A 16846-nucleotide genomic window follows, 5' to 3' on the forward strand; every position below is an offset into this window, starting at 1 on the left:
TCTCGGATCAGAATTTTTATGATTTAGTTAGCTCCGTTAGGTGATTTGGGACTTAGGAACGTGATCGGAATGCATTTTGGAAGTCCATGGAAGGTTTAGGCTGGATTTGGTGAAATTGAGATTTCGGCGTTTTCTGGTTGATAGGTGAGATTTTGATATAGAGGTTGGAATGAAATTCCGGAAGTTGCAGTAGTTTTGTTATTTCATTTGGGATGTGTGTGCAAAATATTAGGTTACTCAGACATGGTTTGGTTGGGTTTTTGATCAAAAGCGTATTTCGGAAGATTTTTGAAACTTACGCTTGAATCCGATGTGTTTTGGGTGATTTGATGTTGTTTGAGGTGTTTTGATGATTGGAACAAGTTTTAATAAGGTTTTAGGATGTGTTGTTGCCTTTGGTTGAGGTCCCGGGGGCCTCGGGTGAGTTTCGGGTGGTCAATCAGATCATTTGAGAGTTCAGAAAATTACAGATTTGGAGATCTAGCAGTTGCAGACATTTTTGTCTTCGCGTTCGCGAGAGGGCCCTCGCGTTCGCGAAGAGTTTGCTGAGGGAGGTGAAAGTTTGGCCTTCGCGTTAGCAAGGCAGGTGCCGCGTTCGCGGAGGGCTCCGAAGCTGTGCATCGCGTTCGCGAGAAGGCACTCGCGATCGCGTAGAGGAAGTTGGGTCAGATGGGTTCAAGGTCATTTGATCATCGCGTTCGCGTAGGTGTGAGCGCGTTCACGAAGGTTTAGATGGTGGAAGCATCGCGTTCGCGGTGGGATTTACGCGTTCGCATACAGGAAAAAGTGGTCAACATAAGTTTGTGCTTCGCGAACGCGAGAGTTTGACCGCGTCCGCAAAGAAGGAAAGTCAGACCTAGGCAGAATATTTTTAACTCGTCTTGTCCGCGATTTTGAGGTTTATTTCCTCCATAGTTGTTCATTTTGGGAGATTTTTGAAGGAGATTGAAGAGTGATTCAAGGAGAAACATTTGGAGCTAAGATTCATGGACTAAAAACTCGACTATTATGTGAATTCCACCTAGAAAATCATGAAAACTAAGCCTAAAATTGAAGAACTAGGGCTTGAGAAATTGGACTTTTGATTTGGGATTTGAAGGACCATTTGGGGTCCGATTTGAACACTTTTGATATGTATAAACTCGTGAGGAGATAAGGAATCTATTGATGTGAAAATTTCAGAATTTCGAGACGTGGGCCCGGGGGTCGGGTTTTGGTAATTTCGAGATTTATGCCCTTTATTGATTGTTTTCGCTTGGGCTTTGTTCCCTTGGCATATTTTGACGTCCTCGTTCTGATTTTGGATAGATTCAACGCGGGTGGAGGCCAATTCGAGGGGCAAAGGCATCGCGAGCTAGAGATTTAGCCGGTTCGAGGTGAGTAGTGATTGTAAATTATGTTCTGAGGGTTTGAAACCCCGGATTGCACATCGTAGTGCTATGTTGAGGTGAGGCACACACTGGATGACGAGCGTGGGGTCGTGCACTATTGGGGACTGTGACTTGGTCCGTCCCGATTGATGATTTTACCGCGTATTTGATTGAAATCTATTTGTTATCATCATTCTTTGGGCTGCATGCCATATTTGGGCTTCGTGCCAACTATCTGAACCCTTCGGGGATTTTTGTTGATATTTCCTCAGTGTTTTGACTTTATACTTGAACTCAATCATGTTATTTTCCATTGTTTTCAAAACTTAGCCATGTTCACTTAGTTTTAATACTTAAATGATATTTAAATGATGTTTTGGGCTGAGAAACACTGTTTTGCTATTGCCCGGGAGGCTTATGTGATTTTTGACTGAGTAAGGCCGAGGGCCTGTGTTGTGAGGATATCTTTTGGGTCGGGCCGCATGCCGCAGCGGTGATACATATCTTTTGGGTCGGGTTGCACGCCACAGCGGTGATACACTGATTTGATTATGAGGTTGAGGGCTTGAGATTTGTACGCCACGAGGTGGCTTGATATTGATATGCGGTCGAAGACCTGTTTATGATGCCACGAGATGGCTTGATATTGCGCTTGGGCCGTAAGGGGCCCATCTAGGAGTTTGCACATCCCCAGTGAGCGCATGTACCCAGTGTAACGTGAGATATAGCCCGAGGGGCTGATACTGTTCTATGTGATTGCTCAAGGGGCTGGTACTGTTCTGAGATATTGCCCGAGGGGCAGATTTGTAGATATTGTGCCCGAGGGGCGAACCTTATGTGCTTATCTTTCTTATTTGCCTGTCATTTACTTGCTTAATTGTGCATTTGTGCCCGAGGGGCTGATTTCTGTGCTTACCTGCACTAGTTGTTCTGCATTCATTTGCGCAACTGTTGAAAAAGTCATTTTCAAAGGATTTTATACTGAGCTAAAATGTTTTAAAGGATTTTACAGCTTCATTGCTTTCTTACTGGATATTGAAACCGCTTCTATACAGCATGTTGATGCTCTTTTCGTCATTTCTTATCACTCAGTCTTTATTTATGATTATTACTCACTGAGTTGGCAGTACTCATTTTACTCCATGCACCTTGTGTGCAGATTCAGGTATTTTCTGGACCCGGTAGCGGGTATTGATTGATCGGAGGCATAGTCGTCGGAGTTTAGCAAGGTAGCTGCCGGCGTTCGCAGCACTGCTTTCTCTCTCTTCATTCTATTAGATTGTACTGAGTACATTTCAGACTTTGTCAGTTGTATTTAGACTTAGTAGATGCTCATGACTAGTGACACCCCGGTATCGGGCTGAGTTGGGTTGTAATCCGCGTATTGTTTTGTATTGTCATTTTTACTTCTGAGTTTATATCATGTTTTAGACGTAATGCTTATAGTTTAATTGCTTAAAGACTGGATTGGAAATGTGTCGGCTGGCCTTGTCTTCACGAGAGGCGCCATCATGACCGGGTTGGGGTTTAGGGTCGTGACAAGTTGGTATCAGAGCCTAGGTCACATAGGTCTCACGAGTCATGAGAAGCTTTAGTAGAGTCTCGCGGATTGGTACGGAGATGTCTGTATTTATCCTCGAGAGGCTGCAGAACCTTTAGGAAAACTCCATATTCATGAAATTCTTATCGTGCGTCGTTGATTCAGCTTCAAATATAACTCTTTGAATTCCTTCCACGCATTCGTATGCGCGAACGAGCACCAGATGTGCATCGATGGCTTGTGATTCCCTGATCTAGGGGCGAGATGTGATCTCTATGTGCTAATGTTAGGCCAGTTTGGAAGTTTTGAGGCCGGATTGTTACCTATAGCTTGAGCCCTGAGCGGTTGCTTTCTTGAGCACGTGTTTCTGGATCTATATGTATTGTTGTGCCCTTATTAAGGGATGTAATGACAGGTTAGTACGTGATGAGGGTGATGTGACTACGAGATGTGATCATATAATTTGGAGGGTCTGCTGGGGGATAGATGATCTATTAGGTGTTTGATTTCCATTGTAATTGGATGTATAGCCCCGAGTTATGGGTGTGTGAAGAATCTTTTCATGTTTCCTAGTTGGGAGTGAAGTAGATTTCATGTTACGGTATGAGTTCAGACTCAAGAAGACTAAGTGACGGCGTAATGGTTATGACGGTGGAAGGTATTCAGAAATGTCAGTTTGAGGCAAAACAGGTGGGTTATCTCCTGCGAAGTGTTCTGGAGTTGCGTGATCCTTATGTTGTCTGTTAGAAGATCCCATTTATAAGTGAAATATGTGTGTTGAAATTTAATTCGGGTCACTTAAGAGAGTGGGCTTAATTGTTACGTGAGTAAATGCGAGAGTTGCCGAAGATATGAAGTACTAGATGGTCTGTGTTCCACGACTTATGAAGGATTGAGTTAATCTCACCGTCGTATTATGGCAGAAATTAAGTCTATATGTTATGGGTTATTGTGTGTGTTTTGATCTATGGCTTCGAGCCAAGTGGGGGAGTTTGCTATTGATTAGCTGATTGCACGGTTATGTGCTATGTTGGTTTCAGTTTGAGGAGTGCTGGTGAATCAGTTATGGTTTGCGGAGATTGAGCCCGAGTATGGCTTGAGTAAAGGAAAAAAAAATTCGACTAAGGTAAGGTTATATCATGCTTCATAGGTGTTTGAGAATAACAAAATGTCTTGAGTTGTTGTTGATAAAGAATGCTCAGTGCATAGAAAAGGGAGTGGCTTGGTTGCATCAAGGTAAGGTTATATGCTGCAGTGTCAGAAGTGCTAATGAGGCGCAGGTTGTTCGGTTCTTTTGATCGGGCTAATTGCAGTTTGGGTAGAGTGTATGACTGTAGAGAATGGTTCTAATGCGTTCTGGGTTTTACATGTAACAATTTGAAATTTCAGGCGTATAATTTGGCTAGAAACTGAGGTTTCGCATTTGGAGAGTGTCAAGACTCGAGTCATTTCTATATCAATTATGGGATTCAATAAATCGGTAATAGGAAAGTAATGTCTTCAGATTCGCAGGAAGTCTTTTCAGGGTAGGTATACTGAATGTGGTACTTTTGGGAACATTTAAAAGAGTATTCAGCGGGTTGTGAGCCTTAGGCCGTGTGGTATTATGCTTGGGTCTCGTGTGGTAAGTTTGGGTGGAGGAAATGTGATGTTGTAGCAAGAAGCAGTATCAAGTGAAGGTAAATCAGAAGGGAGCTCGGATAGATGGGATAGCTTGGTAGTAGGCCAGATCGGTATGGTAAGGATATGATTAGTTCTTCAGGTATTTCGCGGTAATGCTCTTGGGTTTTAGTGGCCTGCGTAGGTTGGTAGAGCTAGGAGGAATTCAGTCCTGATAGTCTTGTTTGTGCAAAGCGGAGTCGGAGAGTTCTTGTTGTTTTCTACCGTGGCTAGAGATGTATGTTTTCTAGTGGCATGAGGAGCAGGGGATGTGTAGTGATTTTCTTTTGAATGGGATCAATGGAAAGTTTTTGGTTGGTTGAGTACGTAGATGTTTGTGGTTCGGAAGGGATATGAAGTTCTCATGTTAATTTAGGATGGTTTGGTATATGCGGTATGTGTGGAGGATTGAGATTGGCATGTGTTAGGTTACGGTTCAGTTCTGAACAAAAGGTCGCAAAATTCATAGACAGCACGGGCAGTTTCAGATAGTTAGAGAAATGGGCTTCAGATGATCAAGGAAATGGTATTGCTAATTGGGGTTATTTGACGAGGGTATATGTTTCAGAAAAGGGCAATGTGATTAAGTTGATGGTACTTCGGTAGTATTGCGGCACTTTCTTTTTGGATCGACTGCTGATATTCGAGTTTGCTTAGTGGCACAGAAGAATTTTTAAGTATCTCTCGTGGAATGATTGAGCATTAGAGGTGTGGTATGTATTCAGACGGCGAAAATGGGATCGGAGATGGTGATTCATGTGCCATATGGATTTGGCGACGGGAAGTTCTCATATTTAGACTATGTTGTGGTTGCGGGTGTGTATCGGCACTGTGCAGTGACTATCGTGGTTTGGAGACCCAAGCTGATTTTTTTGTGCTTGGTATGTTAGATTTTGGATGTGTTATTGGGTTCAGACTGGTTGCCTCCATGTTGTGTTATTCTGGACTATTGTGCTAAGGCGGCGCTGTTGGCTATGCCGGGAATGCCACGGATTTATTGGCGAGGTTCGACGAATGTGATGGTATTACTAGGGTGGTTTTGGAGTTTCGAAGACCCAATGGATGGCTGGGGAGGATTGTCTCTCTTATTTGGGCTTTCGTGATGGATGTCAGTGCAGAGGCTTCTACCATTGATTCAATTCCGGTGGTGAGGGACTTTTCGGATGTGTTTCTTGTGGCCGGGCATGTCGCCGGACAAGGTTGTTGATTTCGGTATTGATTTGAAGCCGGGCACCGTATTGTATGGCACCGGCAGGGTTAAAGGAATTGAAGGAGCAGCTTCGGAGTTTCCTTGGTAAGGGGTCCGTTGGCAGGCCAATGTGGATGTGTGTTCTAACTTGAGTCGACTTGGTTGGCTCCGAGTTATATTGCTGAGGGATGTGTGATTCGACTGTTAGTAAGCTTATTAGTAATCTGGGGAGATATATGAGTTACCTTTCTGTGTTGCGAGGTGTTATGATTTGTTGATTACAGGCACATATGGTGCGGTTCTATTGAGGTTTCATTGCGAAAGTCGAGCGGGAAGAGTAATTGGGCATTTCTCGGTGGATGGCGTATCGGTTATGTCCTTTCGGATTGTGTGGTGTATGTATATGCTTCACTGTGGTTATGATGATTTGCTTTGGTTCCAGACATCAAATTGTGCGTGGTTGTGCGTTTCGAGCATAGTGACTTGAGGTGATTCATGTGGAGTAGTGTTGGTTAGGATCGCGCATTTGCAGCGAAGCTATATGGAGATATGACCTTACGGGTTAGATTCATGTGTTCTGTTTCTATGATGTGAGATAGGTTCTCAGCCTTGTGTTGTGGTGGTACTGGTGAGCTTGCGGTACAGCTCTTTCATTCGGACCACTTTCTTGATTTGAGTATGTTCGGATTGTTCTTATTGGTGCGCGGATTGCGCAAGTTGCGATTTCAGTCTGCATTGAGGTGTCCTGTCACCAGAGTGGTCGTGTTGGATTAGATGAGGTCGTTGGGATCTTTAATGAATACGAACGGATTCGATTTTAGCACGTTGGAAGGATAAATATCGAGGTTCGGCTAAGAAATTTGCTATGGTCCTAGCCAAAAGAGTAGTGGCTTCATGATTTGGTTGACCTGAGAAATGGTTATGGCTTACTTCGTGTTTTATTCATCATTGGCAGTATATGAAAGTGTTGGGATGAGACTTTAGTTGATAAGAGGTTTTTCTATCGGTATTCGGTTGTTGTGTGCAGCTGCTGTGATTAGAAGTTATCGCTGCAAGCGTTTGAGTTATGTAGTATATCGTGTAAATGCACCTGAGATAGCAGGTATGGGTTATTACAGCTTGTTCGGGCTTATTCGTAGTATAAATGTGAGATTCTGATCGCATTGAGGATTTCAGAAGTGGAAATGTGGTTTTATGGTTTATGGGCTAGATTGGGTTGTGAAATTTCAGTTTATATGTGTTATCGGACCTATATGAGATAGGGTAACGCGGGATCACCCCCGGGTATATGCATAGTAAGGCTATTCAGCGAGTGGTTGGCTTTTGGAACAACTATCAGCACGTTCGAGGACGAACATATGTTTAAGTGGGGAGGATGCAACGACCCGACCGGTCGTTTAGAGCTTTTGCACTTTGCTCGCCAGTTCTCGGGCATGACTTGTCCCATGTGGTGTATTATGACTTATGTAAATCATTGGTTTTGGTTTCAGGTTAATTGGAATGAATTTGGAAGAACAACTCTCAGTTTGAATCTTGAAATTTGAAAGGTTTGACCAATATTTGACTTGTTTGTATATGATCTCAGATCGGAATTTTTATGATTTGGTTAGCTCCGTTAGGTGATTTGGGACTTAGGAGCATGATCGGAATGCATTTTTGAAGTCCGTGGAAGGTTTAGGCTTGATTTGGTGAAATTGAGATTTCGGCATTTTCCGGTTGATAGGTGAGATGTTGATATAGAGGTCGGAATGAAATTTCGGAAGTTGCAGTAGTTCCGTTATGTCATTTGCGATGTTTGTGCAAAATTTCAGGTTATTCGGACATGGTTTGGTTGGGTTTTTGATCAAAAGCGTATTTCGGAAGATTTTTGAAACTTAGGCTTGAATCCGATGTGTTTTAGGTGATTTGATGTTGTTTGAGGTGTTTTGATGATTGGAACAAGTTTGAATAAGTTCTTAGGATGTGTTGGTGCCTTTGGTTGAGGTCTCGGGGGCCTCGGGTGAGTTCGGGTGGTCAATCGGATCATTTAAGAGTTCAGAAAATTGCAGATTTGGAGTTCCAGTAGTTGCAGACATTTTGGTTTTCGCCTTCGCGAGAGGGCCCTCGCGTTCGCGAAGAGTCTGCTGAGGGAGGTGAAAGTTTGGCTTTCGCGTTCCCGAGGCAGGTGCCGCGTTCGCGAAGGGCTGTGAAGTTGTGCATCGCGTTTGCGAGAAGGCACTCGCGATCGCATAGAGGAAGTTGGGTCAGATGGGTTCAAGGTCATTTGTTGATCGCGTTCGCGTAGGTGTGAGCGCGTTCGCGAAGGTTTAGATGGTAGAAGCATCGCGTTCGCGGTGGGTTTTATGGGTTCGCGTAGAGGAAAAAGTGGTCAATGTAAGTTTGTGCTTCGCGAACACGAGAGTTTGACCGCGTTCGCGAAGAAGGAAAGTGAGACCTGGGCAGAATGTTTTTAACTCGTCTTGTCCGTGATTTTGAGGTTTATTTCCTCCATAGTTGTTCATTTTGGGAGATTTTTGAAGGAGATCGAAGAGGGATTCAAGGAGAAACGTTTGGAGGTAAGATTCTTAGACTAAAAGCTCGATTATTATGTGAATTCCACCTAGAAAATCATCAAAACTAAGCCTAAAATTGAAGAACTAGGGCTTGAGAAATTGGACTTTTTATTTGGGATTTGAAGGACCATTTGAGGTCGGATTTGAAAACTTTTGATATGTATGAACTCAAGAGGAGATAATGAATCTATTGATGTGAAAATTTCTGAATTTCGAGACGTGGGATCGGGGGTCGGGTTTTGGTAATTTCGGAATTTATGCCCTTTATTGATTGTTTTCGCTTGGGCTTTGTCCCCTTGGCATATTGTCACGTCCTCGTTCTAATTTTGGATAGATTCCACGCGTGTGGAGGCCAATTCGAGGGGCAAAGGCGTCGTGAGCTAGAGATTTAGCCGGTTCGAGGTGAGTAATGATTGTAAATGATGTTTTGAGGGTTTGAAATCCCGGATTGCACATCGTAGTGCTATATTGAGGTGAGGCACACGCTGGATGACGAGCGTGGGGTGGAGCACTATTGGGGACTGTGACTTGGTCCGTCCCGATTGATGATTTTACCGCGTATTTTATTGAAATCTATTTGTTATTATCATTATTTGGGTTGCATGCCATGTTTGGGCTCCGTGCCAACTATCTGAACCCTTCGAGGATTTTTGTTGATATTTCCTCACTGTTTTGACTTTATACTTGAACTCTGTCATGTTATTTTCCAGTGTTTTCAAAACTCAGCCATGTTCACTCAGTTTTAATACTTAAATGATATTTAAATGATGTTTTGGGCGGAGAAACATTGTTTTACTGTTGCCCGAGAGGCATATGTGATTTTTGACTAAGTAAGGCCGAGGGCCTGTGTTGTGAGGATATCTTTTGGGTCGGGCTGCACGCCGCAGCGGTGATACATATCTTTTGGGTCGTGCTGCGCGCCGCAGCGGTGATACACTGATTTGATTATGAGGCCGAGGGCCTGAGATTTGTACGCCACGAGGTGGCTTGATATTCATATGCGGTCGAGGACCTGTTTATGATGCCACGAGATGGCTTGATATTGCGCTTGGGTCGTAAGGGGCCCCTCCAGGAGTCTGCACACCCCCAGTGAGCGCGGGTACCCAGTGTGATGTGAGATATAGCCCGAGGGGCTGATACTGTTCTATGTGATTTCCCGAGGGGCTGGTACTGTTCTGAGATATTGCCTATCATTTACTTGCTTCATTGTGCATTTGTGCCCGAGGGGCGGATTTCTGTGCTTACCTGCACTAGTTGTTCTGCATTCATTTGCGCAACTGTAGAAAAAGTCATTTTCAAAGGAGTTTAAACTGAGCTAAGATGTTTTAAAGGATTTTACAGCTTCATTGCTTTCTTACTGGATTTTGAAACTGCTTCTATACAGCATGTTGATTCTCTTTTCGTGATTTCTTATCACTTAGTCTTTATTTGTGATGATTACTCACTGAGTTGGCAGTACTCATTTTACTCCCTGCACCTTGTGTGCAGATTCAGGTATTTTCTGGACCCGGTAGTGGGTATTGATTGATCGGAGGCATAGTCGTCGGAGTTTAGCAAGGTAGTTGTCGGCATTCGCAGCACTGCTTTCTCTCTCTTCATTCTATTAGATTGTACTGAGTACATTTCAGACTTTGTCAGTTGTATTTAGTGTTAGTAGATGCTCATGACTAGTGACACCCCGGTATCGAGCTGAGTTGGGTTGTAATCCGCGTATTGTTTTGTATTGTCTTTGTTACTTCTGAGTTTATATCATGTTTTAGACGTAATGCTTATTAATTAATTGCTTAAAGACTGGATTGGAAATGTGTCGGCTGGCCTTGTCTTCACGAGAGGCGCCATCACGACCGGGTTGGGGTTTAGGGTCGTGACATGATTTCTCTATTGGAAGATCAAGATCACCTAGTTATCTATCTACTTTGTTGTTTGGGGTAAGGAGCTTGTTTGAGCTTGAAGTAAAGCTTAGTTGGACGAGTATTCTTATTGCCAAGGTAAGGTTTAACTTATCCTATTTGTATTTAAGATCATCTTTGTATATCTAGTTGATTTGATAAAGGGAACTTGTGAAGTAGGTTGAACATCATTTAGAAGTGTTGTAGTTGCTAAACTATTTTAGAGTTTAATTCCTGATGTTTTACGGTTGGAAATAAGTATAAATAACTTAAGAATACCATTGCTATTGTGGTTGATGTGTTTGGAAGAAGAGAAGGCTAGGAAAAGTGCAAGTTAGAACTTAGTTGTTGGGTGGGATCATGTGGACTGTTCTGGTGATGTATTGTAATGAATATAAGGTTATATTTGCTATATATATATTGTTTGTTGACATTCTGGACATGTTGGTCTTGTTGTTTGATTTGAGGAAAGTGAAAAGAATTTAGGGAGGTGCTGTCCAAAATTTCGTAGACGAGCTAGCCACTCATTTGTGTTGAGTTCCAGCTTCCGTAAGCTTAACAATGGTCCCTTGTTGTTTGTTGTAGATTGAAGTACTAACGGGCTGAACCGACATTGTGTGGTTAAGAAACAGACAAAGATGTGTTAAGGCTATCCCTTCTTTCCTTTTGGTATTCTCCATCTGATACAAACAAAACAAACAAGCACATAATTTTCATAAATGACTCTATTCATAGAAGTACTAGGGGTTCCTATGTTCTTGACTCCCCATGTGTCTAATTATTATATCCTCTGTTCTTGGGTCTAGTATAATACGTAGTTGATGAAGTTTATCCGAAGGCATATTGATCCTATGACATTCCGAGAGATCTTATTGACTTACTTCTTATGTATTGCATTATTTTATACATTTACATTGACCATGACCAGATGGTGTTATATACGCATATATTATTTGTATATGGGGTATGGGGAAAGGTTATGGCATTACATATGCACCACAACTTGATCAGCTAGTATACATTGCTAATTTCGCCCATTGTGGCTGAGATGATATGATGGGATGCCCTTAACGGCGTGATGCTGTTAGGTACGTATATACCTATGCATGGTATGACATTTATACAGATATGCATAACATAATAAATGTTTCATGATTCACAAAGCTATTCAGACTTACACGTTGAGTCTTTTACTCCATGTTTCTTTAATGTCTATTATATACTGCTTTTCATGCCTTACATACTCGGTACTTTATTTGTACTGACGTCCATTTTGCCCGGGGACGCTGCATTTCATGCACACATGTCCTGATAGACAGGTTGACAGTCCTCCTAGTAGGCTATCAGCTCAGCAGAAGGTGTTGGTACACTCCACTTTCTCCAGAGTTGCCTATTTGGTCAATGTGAATTGGACATGCATTATTTTGTATGGCGGGGCTCTGTCCCAACCTTTATGACGTTTATGTAATCTTAGAGTCTTGTAGACAGATTTCATGTATACGGATACTTGTATGACCTTGTCGGCCTATGTTTTAAGTATACAAATGACCATGTCGCCCTTATATGCCCGTATGTCACATGTATAAGTTTCTATATCATGTTGGGTCGTCCTATATCTAGTATTCCCATATGTTTTATCATGGTTAGCTCATGACGGCCATTTACCGATGATGGTATGATAAAAAAGATATGTTACGTTGGTACTCGGTTGAGTAAAGCACCAGGTGCCCGTCGCGGCCCTGCGGTTTAGCTCGTGACAAAAGTTGTATCAAAGCAGTTTTGTTCAAGGGAGTCTACAAGCAGTGTCTAGTAGAGTCTTGTTTATGGGTTTGTTGTACACCACACTTACAAGAAAGAGGCTACAGGACATTTAGGATTGTGACTCTTTCTTCTTACTCTTTATCGTGTGGTAGAGCTCAGTTGTAAGATTTCAAACTCCTCAATTCTATCTCATTTAAAATACAACGATGCCTACTGTTACACCCCGTAAGTATAACAATATTAATACCGTTATATATATTTGATACGGTATTTTAAGTGGAACATTTTTGTAAAGAAAAAAAATATGATTTTATGTAGTTATTAATATTACTACTTTCTAATATGTTTTAAATTATACAGATAATATGAGAAAAGTTTATGAGATTTTCTTCATTGTAAAGATATGAATTATTTTTTTCACAAGAAAAGAAGGTTATCTTTTTACCATTTTAAGAATTAAGTGTACGCAAATTTGTACTCTTTATATGAGATTAAGAAAATTATAAGTTGAAAAAATATATATATTTTTACATGCATGTTTTATTGAAATAATAGTGTATGAATTTATTTTATATGGTACCACATGACCGTAATAGTACGGTATGTAAAGTGTATTAAAAATAAGTCGAATTTTAAATAATTTGAGACAATTCTTAATTATGTTGATAAATATTTAAGTGAGATTTGAGGATAACTATAAGGGGTAACATCCACTTGGGATATTAGAAATTTGGCAGCAAATGCCTTAGGAAAATATGACTCCTATGTTTACTTAATGAGGTGGCATAGTTAGGAAGGTTATGTGGCCAAGTTATAATAGGAAATTGAGTGGATATAAAAAACAAAAGAAATAGCATAATTGGTAGGTATTATTCTGGGAATTGCAGTTGTTGTGGTGTTTCTGTTAGTTCGGTTTCTCATCTTTGTAGAAGAAAAAAATGAACGTAACACGGTGATCAGCACATCTTTCCGAAAGTTGTGCAACGTAATACACAACCCGGGATTCCCTCTGAATTCCTAGCAAATACCAGTAAGTTGATTATTTTACTTTTTATCAGTTTATATCTATACGAAGGAAAAGTTTGTCAACAAAAGCTAGACCGTGTCTTGCACTCATTATTCGAAACCTCAGGAATCATTTCTCAAGCGGCAAATCTAGGATCACAAGGAGCCTCATCGCACCGGGTTCGAGTGGTCAAGAATATCATATGGATTTTCCCCAACTTCGATCTGTCGTTACGTGTTTTATCACAAAAGATGGGTGTCAGGGGATTGTTAAGAAAATCGGCTCAGGTATGTTAAGTCTAGTCCTTCTTTCTATTGGCATGATTCAAATAACGATACGTACACGTAATGATATTCCATAAGTGGTTCTACTCTTAGCAGTTAAGGATGTATACGTTATTCATTTCCGTAAAGTGATATTCAAGCATGTCTAAGTATGTATCTAGTTTCATATTGAGGTATTTGATAAAGATGTTAATGTTTGTAATAAAGTAATACATGCATCTTCATGCATATGCATTTACCACCGAGCTACGGCCGGTCGGACAGTCATGCCTTTACCACCGTGCTACGGCCGGTTGGGCAGTTACGTGTTTATCACCTTGCTACGGCCGGTTCGGCAGTCATGCATCTTGATTTACCACCATGCTACGGCCGGTTGGGCAGACATGCATTTACCACCGGGCTACGGCCGGTCGGGCAGTTACCACCGATTGGGCAGTTAAATTTTATTTTTTACCACCGGTTGGGCAGCCATACATTTACCGCCGTGCGACGGCCGGTCCGGCAGTTACCACTGATTAGTTTGGCAGTTTTGCATCATAGGATATGGATAATAGTCTCAAAGAGAAGCATTGTTTATATATATATATATATATATATATATATATATATATATATATACATATATATATATATATGTATATATATATGAGTATGTTAAGTATGTAGATAAGGTGGCACTTCAGAGATTCAGGTTGATTCTTATATGTCGTTAATTAATATTGACTTACTATTTATATTTTAGTTCTGCCTTACATACTCAGTACATTATTCGTACTGACGTCCTTTTTTGGGGACGCTGCATTCATGCCTGCAGGTATAGACAATCAGCTTGACGAGCCCTTATAGTAGACGAGATTGGCATTCATCGAAGGACCGGTAAGACTCCACCTCATTCGGAGTGCAGCCGAATCTACGAGTCATCGTGTCAGAGTTTTGCTACAGACTTATGGATAGGCCGGTACCCTGTCATATTTGATGTCAAATAATCTTAGAGGCTTCGTAGACAGAGGTTCATTTTGTATAGTATGTCAGAGGCCTTAACGGCCCATATGTATTCATGTTTTAAGAAAAATTGTTCAGCGATACAGTGTTTTCCACTTATAATTGTACATTATGAGTTATGGCCATGTTGACCCATGATAGTTACAAAAGAAAAACAAATGAGTTACAGAGCGGTTCGCTCGGGCCAGTGCGGCACTGGGTGCCAGCCACGCCTCCTCAGGTTCGGGCGTGACACCTACATCTAGAATGACAGTTGGTAAGAGATTAAATGTGGCCACACCCATCTCAGTTATGCCATATGGGAGCTAACAGACATAGTTTAAGAAAAGGATGGGATATCAATATCCAGCTGGGGATAGAGTAACCCAAAATGGTTAATGGATTTTTAGCATTAGCTGAAATTTTCTAAGGATATTGCAAATGTCGGAATAGTTCTCCTTGTGAGACACCTCGATGGTGCACTCTAGAATAGTACATTTAGATATGAAATACTAGAATTCCAAGAAAAAACAATTAAGTAAATTGGCACTGGAATCCTAAAGGGAATAAATATTTACCTTTGTATGGCTCCCGCCTGTAGTACAAAGAGAATAGTAGGCGACCCGAAGAGCTAGTGAGATGAAGCAACGGGAGCTAAAAGTTAAAGAATGTTTTGTTGAAGTTTTCAGAATAAAGTAATATACAGAAATATTAGCAGGAGAATAAGAAGAAAGTAAATGAAGCATTATTAGTAAGAAGTGATAAATGAGTGATAACAGTAAATCAAAATATGACATGATGACAGAGTGTATAGTCAAGTTAAGGGAAAGACAAGAGGAGACGGGCCTTGAAAAAATAAAAGAGCATAAGCCATAAAGTCATATCCTCATATTCAAGAAATAAGTTGGTGACTTCAAAATTACCAGAAGGAAAAGATAGACCCCGGAGTAATAGAAACGACTATAGGCTAGTGAACAAGATAAACAGAACATAAGTTAGGGACATAAGGATTTGATAATAGTCGGAATCGTGAGAATTTTAGAGATCGCGTTCCAACAATATAGAATGGACAATGGAAAAATAACCTTTAAAGGTCATTCAAGAAGACGCTTCCCTAAAGCAAGCATTGTGAGTAGAGTTAAGCTTAACAGACTAAGTGTGCCAGTTACACTAGGTGTCACACTCATGAGTAAGAAATTGCATTATCCTTGGTACAGAAGGGTTACCACAAGGCGAGTAAGAGTCAGTGAATATGTGAAAAGACGCAAAAAATGAAGAGAGGGGGGAAGATGGTGTTATATGGTATTAAGCAAGAGTTATATGGTTCAGGTAACTGTGAAATAGTAAAGGAAGAATGCAGTAAAAATGAGAAATGGATGAGATTTCAGTTATTTAGATCCCACAGATAGGTTACGACTCCAGAACATTACGCAAACACGACGGCAGGGAGAGGTAGTAAGGGTTCCTGACCAGGATGATATTGATAAATAAGTGAGAATGAATACTTGATACATAAGGAGACGGTGCGAGAGGTAAGTTAAGTCAAAGGACATATCCTAAGAGAGATTACGCGGAATATAAATATCAGAATGGACCGACGAGTAGTTAGTAGTTGATTCAGGAAGAGCCTAATTATGGCTAGATGAGAGGATACACACAAATTAGCAGGTCGTGCAAGATACACATAGTGAAACCTAATATAGTGAATTCAGCCTTGCAGTTATGACATAATGATCCTTGAGAAATGTTATGATAGGAGTTGGGGTAGTTAAAGGTACTATATGAGCATTACGAAAATAAAAGAGAGTTCCACTGGGAAGACAGTCAAAATATCAGTTCAGAAGCAACTGTACAAGCACAAGGGCGTGGAGGTAAGTAAATAAGGATAATTAGAGGCGAGGAAAAAATCAAAAATTCCATCGATTATACGATGTAATAAGCTCGCAACTTTACAAGAGTCAGAGGGCCTTCCCTAAGTACTAGAATGGAAGACTAGAGTCACGACCCGGATTTCCCACCCTTGGGAGTCGTGATGGTGCTGACTAGTGAAAGCTAGGCAAGCCAACCAATTGAATTATTTACCTTGTTTCCATTTTAATCCGTTAACAATTAAGAACCAACATTTAATAAACAGCAGAATTTAATAAGCGGAAGATTGAATTCCAATGTTTTAATAATACTACCAATACCAATCCATAACAATACTACCCAAGACTGGTGTCACAATTTTACAGACTGTCCAGGGATACTACAAATAAAGGTATGAAAGATTAAAATGACAATGTCTCTAAAATACATGAAAGAAACAAAATGAAAAGATAGAAGGAGACGCCAAGGCCCGCGGACGACTGCAGGACTACCTCGGGTCGCCTGATGAACTGGAAACATGAACCTCACTGCAGTCCGAAAGCTACAGCACCGGGATCTGCACAAAAGACTGCAGAGTGTAGTCTCAGCACAACCGACCCCATGTGCTGGTAAGTGCCTAGTCTAACCTCGGCGAAGTACTGACGAGGCTAGGACCAGACTACCAAGTAAGCCTGTGCAATTGAATCATATACAGCGGAAAAATAAAAACAGAATTTTACAATTTAAAAGTAACAGGGGGAGGGAGA

General features: G+C 41.2%; 1 long non-coding RNA gene across 1 annotated transcript; it reads left to right on the forward strand.

Annotated features, from left to right (window-relative positions):
* The first annotated feature begins 12873 nt into the window (after nt 1–12873).
* LOC109241600 lies at nt 12874–14105 on the forward strand. Its single transcript, XR_002070258.1, has 3 exons — nt 12874–12990; nt 13093–13253; nt 14065–14105. It is a non-coding gene; the product is annotated as an uncharacterized LOC109241600 (long non-coding RNA).
* Nucleotides 14106–16846: the final 2741 nt, after the last annotated feature.

Source organism: Nicotiana attenuata, unplaced genomic scaffold (assembly GCF_001879085.1).
Source record: "Nicotiana attenuata strain UT unplaced genomic scaffold, NIATTr2, whole genome shotgun sequence".
NCBI lineage: Eukaryota > Viridiplantae > Streptophyta > Magnoliopsida > Solanales > Solanaceae > Nicotiana > Nicotiana attenuata.